Here is a 7,004-nt window from a genome sequence, read left to right as displayed (position 1 = left end):
AGGGGGAGTTACGTCTTCTTCAATATTATTTATGTAGAATTTAAAAGTGTTATTAGTGTTTGTAAGTGAATTTTGACCTTTAGGACATTTTTTGAAGGGGAGTTTGTATGGGGGATAGGATCAAATGAAGCCCGATCATTACAAAAATCGGTAGAGTCATTTAAAGTTCTATAAAACTAAGTTTTGTCGACTTTTGTTAACATAATAGATCATTTAAATTAATTATAAGCTAAAAGGCCCTATTTATACCCTACACCACTATAGTGGGGAGGGTATTATGCGTTTGTGCCGAAGTTTGTAACACCCAAAAATATTGGTCCTAGACCCACCTTAAAGTATACCAATCGGCTCAGAATCACTTTCTGAGTAGATTTAGCTATGTTCGTCTGTACTTTTATACCCTCCGCACTAAAGTTGTGTAGGGTATAAAAAGAACTATAAAAAATTTGATTTCAAAACATTGCTGAAATGTAAAAATTGTTTATGAATACGGAATTAAATGTTTTTTAAAATACAAGATGAAAAAACACATTTTATTTCAATTTGTATTAGATTCGAATTAACTAAAAATTGTTTCATTCAAAGATAGTGCGAATTTTAATAAAAGTATTTGGATAAAAGAAATAAGCTTTTGTTTAGAATGGTTTTATGTGATGAATACTGGGCTTTTTGTGTTAGTTACTAGTTTGTGATTTTAGTGATAATAGCTCTGTTTATAATGTAATATAAGTTTCGGTCTATACAGTCCTGGTTGTCACTTTATTAAGAAATTTAAAGAAATTTTGTTATTTATCATCGTACTAAAAAGGTTGGAATAATATGTATTAAATATAGTTGTCGAAAATTTATTTGTCAGGCTTTACACATTGATGTGTTTCCTTACTTCATCGTCAATTCTGTTTTTATTATTTAAATGAACTATGAACTTATTCTGCATTTTACTTTTTACAAAATTTATACGGTAAACCTCCTGTACTTCTTAAAATGATATAATCTTAGTCCTTTTGTTGTATGATCTTACGTTTCTTTCGTAAGCTTTGTGCAAATTTTCCTTAATTTTGTTGTAGGGTAGAAGGGGGACCATACGCCACAAATTAAAACCATAATACATATTCTTAATTTTTTTATTGGTTTGGATACTTAGATATGTTGACTTTAGTTTTATTCCTTTCAATCTTTCCAAAGTCATCCTCATGTACATATTTTTTTAACATTTCCGCACTGACCAAAAACGGCGATACCCCCCATCCATGGGGTAAATCCGCCAAGGGGATGGGGCAGATTTGTCATTAGTAAAATAAAATAAAAAATTACAAAAACAAAAACTTATTTTGCTGTTTTATACTTTAATTCATTAAACAAAGTATAATAAACCAGATATTTATTGTTTATTTCACAAAACTTAACAATAAAATCAAAACAAATTATTACTGATTTTTTCTATATTTTAACCAAATTTTGTTCTACATCACAAGCATTACATATATTTGGCGCATGTGCCCCACGGGCAGTTCTGGGGTTTAGAGTTTATTCAATAGATTAAATCTTATAAAATGTATTACATCTAAAAGAAGTAACTCCCATCCTTACACTTTGAATATAATTCGTAGCATAATTTTAGCTAAATTGGACTACGGTCTAGTATCTACGGCAAAACCACTAAAAAAAAATATACCCAATTTATAACCAAGCAATCAGACTGGCAATTGGAGCCCTTAAAACTACACCAATAATCAACCTAATGGCCGAATCTGGCTTACCCACTATAAAAGAACGCTTTAAAACTCTCACTACAAATCTAGTTACAAAAATTTTATTTCCCTCTGAACGAAACCTCTCAGGAAATATTCATAGAATCTTAACACAACAAACTCCACGGTATCCCTCTACACTATATATTGCATTAAAATTTGCTTCAGAAATGAACATTGATATAAAACCACAAAAAATACATCAAGTATAAGAACCCCAATGGAAACTGAAAAACGCCAGCTTAATTTCCTATCTAATGCATTTACCTAAAGATACAACGTCAAGCACTGAATATATTTCACTCTTCAATAAAACAACAACTTTATACACTAATCTAAACTGGAAAATCTTATACACAGACAGATCTAAAACCAATTTCTCCACATCATTTGCTATTATTAATAATTCACTGAAAATAGAATTACTGGATAACAGTTACATTAGATAACAGTTGCTCAATTTTTACTGCTGAAGCATCAGCATTGCTTCACACTTTAAATAATTTCAAAAACACCGCTGGAAAATATTTAATATGTTCAGATTCTAAATCAGCTATTACCGCAATCCAAAACCTATCTAATAAGAATATTATGATTTCCAAAATCAGAGATTTATTGATAAGATATCACACTAAATTTAAACTTATGTGGATTCCAGGCCATGTTGGCATCAGAGGAAACCTGCTAGCTGACGAAGCAGCAAAATATGATTCTGCCCCTATTATAATATATCCCTTACACAACAAAATAGATATTAAACGGAATATTTTTAATAATATTAAGAATAAAGAAGCCGAAAAATGGTCAAACTATCAACACCATTACAAAATATTTAACCCTGATAAAATATTACCAATTTACCCAGAAGAAATATCAAGACGTGATATAATAGTCTATAGCCGCCTTAGACTGGGACATACATTAATTACACACCAACACATGTTCAAAAATACCCCCAAAATCAATGCCACTTATGCAACAATGTTTCCCCATTAGATATACATCATTTAATCTTTAACTGCAACTACGTTAAACAAACACAGATACATATATTCCAAAAATATCCCAGCAGTTCGACGGGACAGTCCCGAACTGACCACTTAACCTACCACTTGTGTGTGGCACCTAGCCACCTGACTACCCAGGTGACCAAAAATTTTTACATGGGCTTGTCCTACGAGGAAGTCAATCGTCACTCTACACCCTACAAAGAGACAGTAAAGAGACGATTGCCTCCGCTCTCGCTTACAAAGGGGACACTAAAGTGACGACTGTCTTCATTCTCGTATGTTTTCGGAAAGACCGAAAACATACGAATTGGAGTCTGCCAGGTGGTAAGATATTAATGGAACTAAAATTTAAAAATTTCAAGTGTCTACTCTCCAGAATACTATGGGACAATAATGTGACGATTGACCCAAAAGTTATAAATTTGAGTCAACCAGATGGTGGCATATTAGTAGAAAGTAATAATCATTTCTCCAAAAGATGGGTAAAATAACTACTTTCGGAAGTAAGTAGTTTGTAAGCTCCCGCTTACAAAGGGGGCACTAAAGTGACGACCGTCTTCATTCTCGATTACAAAGGGTACATTCGTGACGAATGACTCAAAACGTACGAACTACGATCATCCAGGTGGTTAACTATTAGTAGAAACTACTATCTTTCGTATGCATTGACTCTTTGTCGAACTGCTGGGATGCTTTCCTGATCTACTTAAAACAATTAATGTTGAAAACATAAAAGCTGTACATACACTCCTAAAACATTGTAATTTATATAATTATATTTAAATAATCACACTTTAGGTCGAAAACCTTTGTTGTTAGTGCCTTTGTTTTTTTTATATACATAATTAATTATGTTTATAAACTTTGTAAATAAATAAATAAATAAATATATAAATAAATAAATATTAATTATAGTGTTATACCAATTCAAAAAATATTCACCGGCGGTCAAATTGGTCAAATATCAAAGAAATGTATCAATATTTGCAATAATCTATCAAAAATTGGAAGAAAAAAAGTGAAAATAAGAAAATGTTCAAAAGTAATGTTTATTTTGTTGCAAAATATTTGTTATTGGTATACGTTAAATAATAATTTAAAATTATATGTTATATGTTAAATTTTTACATCTGAACTAAATAAACATTTGTTTTATCCATATACATATATACTTATTATACCCTTCACCTTTGTGAGAATGGTATACCTAAGTTTGTCATTCCGTTTGTAATTTGTAATAATAGCGGAGTTGATTAAGCTATGTCCGTCTGTCTGTCCGTCTGTGTGTTTGTTGAAATCAGTTTTTAGAAGACCCCAGATATCGGCGAAATCCGAATCATCAATACACAGCCGAATATAGAACTCTTACGTGTTTTTCTTAAAAGTTCATTTTCATCGCCAAAAATGTATGATAAACAAACATAATATTAAGAAAACCGAATCAACGAATATTTTATCCTAATAGTACGCAACACAAACACATAAAATTACAGCCAAATTATACAGTGCTGCCAAGATAAAGAACAAAAAGCACATTTGTTAATTTAGGTTTATTGTTTGTTATGAATATCACAATTTTATTTATGTTTTTTAAGGCTAAAGTGTGCTTTAACTATAGTGTGCATTAAAACGAAATAAGAATTTTCTATGAATACAAGCGTAATTTATAGAATACAAAAGCGATCGGATAAAAAATAATCCTAAAAAGAACTCTCTCATTGTTATATGTTGTCTGTTTATAACATATACCGGCGTATAGATAGGAAAATGAAAAAAATCGCCACTACACACCCACTATTGGCATTTTTTCAATGAAAATGCACTGAAAAAATATTTGGCTTTTTTCAATTTTGAAGATTAAATTGCATTACTGAAAAATGGAAGTATTTGTAAACATAATGTAATCGATGAACATAAGAATGATAATTTTTTCACATAGAAACAAGATTTCAAATTAAAATGTATGTACAAAAAATGAGTATACTAGATGAAGCAAGTAGACTATAAAGGATTTCACCTCCTCTTGACTGGTAGTGCCTATGAATGGTTTTGGACTTTCCGACTTGAAAACCCTTTAAAAAAATTCACATAATTAAAAAATTCAGACGGTTTGAAAGCCATTATGAGATCCAGAGATGTATTATGGAGCGCAGACAACATTCCTTCCGAATCTTCAGAAGCTTTTATTGGTGAAATTATTGCGTTGAAAACCTAGCTCAACCGTGGAGTAAGAGAAGACGAACTTGTCCGCATTGTTAAAGACAATTTAAAAGACGGAATATATCAATTGATATATCCAATTCCCATTAATAGTTTCGATCATTTAGTGGAAGAGTGCAGGCGTGCTGAAAGGAACTTAAGCAAACGGAATAAACATAGGCAGTACAACACTCGCAGAGTAAATGAACTCGAGATCAATGAAGTCCCATCAAAATCTGAACATAACATAGAGACACTGAGAATGAACCTACCACCAGCCAGACAACTACACTGAAAAAAATCCATGCTAAGTATATACGAAAAATGTCGTACATTGTACAAATCGTTCGTTGTTTCGCACCACGAAATTCTTTCGTAATATATACGAAATTGTAAGAAATATTTTAGTATAATGCAAAATATTCTTGAAAAAATTAATTTACATAAATTGAAAAAAGGAAATTTTGAATGCATATGGTAAAATTTACGAAATATTAATTTATTCAAACATTTTTGTCCATTTTAAAATAAATTTTCTAATTTTAGTTTAAAATTATTCTCCACACAATTTTTAATTTTTTTATGAAAATAATTCGAGAATAATATTATACTTTTTCTTAAATTTTATAAAAATTTTGTAGTTTTATTTAATCATAATATAACAAATATCATTATGTTTAATTTCGCTAAAATTTAAGAAGAAAATATTACGATAGGTTTTCGTACTTTCGTAAAAATATAAAAGGGTTTAATTAAATAATATTTCGTATTATTCACGAAATTTTTGTAAATATTACGAAAATAGAAGTTACGAAATTTTTTTCGTAAAGTTGAGCATGGATTATTTCCAGTGTAATTTGTTGGAACTGTAAGACCCCTGGACACTCATTTGTTGAATGCGATTCCAAACAACGTAACCTATTTTGTTGCAAATGTGGGTTCAAAAACGTCATCACACCCAAATGTCTGAAATGCTCGGGAAACAAATAGACGAACATGGTGAAAGCTGGGGCGGCATGTTCGAACCGAAACATGCCGTAACCGAAACCGACAAATCTAAAACAACTAACACAAATCCAAACTATATATTGTCCTACGCGGAACGTCTGAAAAATTATAGTAAGACGCGAAACAGAAAAACAAGAAAAACATTGTTTATTTATGTCGCCATTTTTAAATGGTGTTTTGCTATTTGTTAAAAGTTGAAAAGTGAATTATAAGTGGGTTTAAAGTAGTTTAAAAGTGTTATAAATTGTATAATATATAATATAATTAAATCCTTAATATTTTCAACTTAAAAGTAATATTTTGTTTATGTTTTGTTCACATTGTTGTTAAAGGAAATTTTTGTTAAATTTTATTTTGACACAATATTGAATTATTTCATAAACAAAATACATGTTGTTTGTTCAAAATTTTGTTGTACAACATGGGACTTCACTACTTTATTAATTTACTATGATTCCTCATTTACAATTCCACCTCCTTCCTTACAGAGATCACAAAAATAAGCGACATTCTCTTTGTTTACTAAATTCATAAATTGATTTTATATATCTTAGCACACTTGTCGCACTCAATGTTATCTTCATTTGCTTTCACATCCCTTTAACTTAAACGCGCATACCTCATTACTAAGTAAAGATATCAATATAAAATTTGGAATAAGTATTATATATATATATATATATATATATATATATATAATATATATATATATATATTATATATATATATTATATATATATTATATATATATATATATATATATAAATATATATATATATATATATATAATATTATATATATATATATATTATATATATATATATTATATATATATATTATATATATATATATATATATATATTATAATATATATATATATATATATATATATATATATATTCCAGGTCCTTATGAAATTCTGAGTCGATATAGCTAAGTCCGTTTGTCTGCCTTAAACACGCTCACGTTAAATTTGAAGACTACCTAAGACATATTTTGTCACAAATTATTCCTTTGGAGGCAGTGATCAATTATG

At 29.4% G+C, this 7,004-nt stretch overlaps 1 pseudogene; it reads right to left on the bottom strand.

The window, feature by feature from the left end:
- Positions 1-6,592, bottom strand: part of LOC124419991 — a 10,689-nt pseudogene extending 4,097 nt beyond the window's left edge.
- Between the last annotated feature and the right edge of the window lie 412 nt (positions 6,593-7,004).

This window comes from Lucilia cuprina, chromosome X (assembly GCF_022045245.1).
Source record: "Lucilia cuprina isolate Lc7/37 chromosome X, ASM2204524v1, whole genome shotgun sequence".
Lineage (NCBI taxonomy): Eukaryota > Metazoa > Arthropoda > Insecta > Diptera > Calliphoridae > Lucilia > Lucilia cuprina.
Note: the sequence above shows the minus strand (reverse complement) of the source record. Positions and strands in the feature narration are given on the sequence as shown.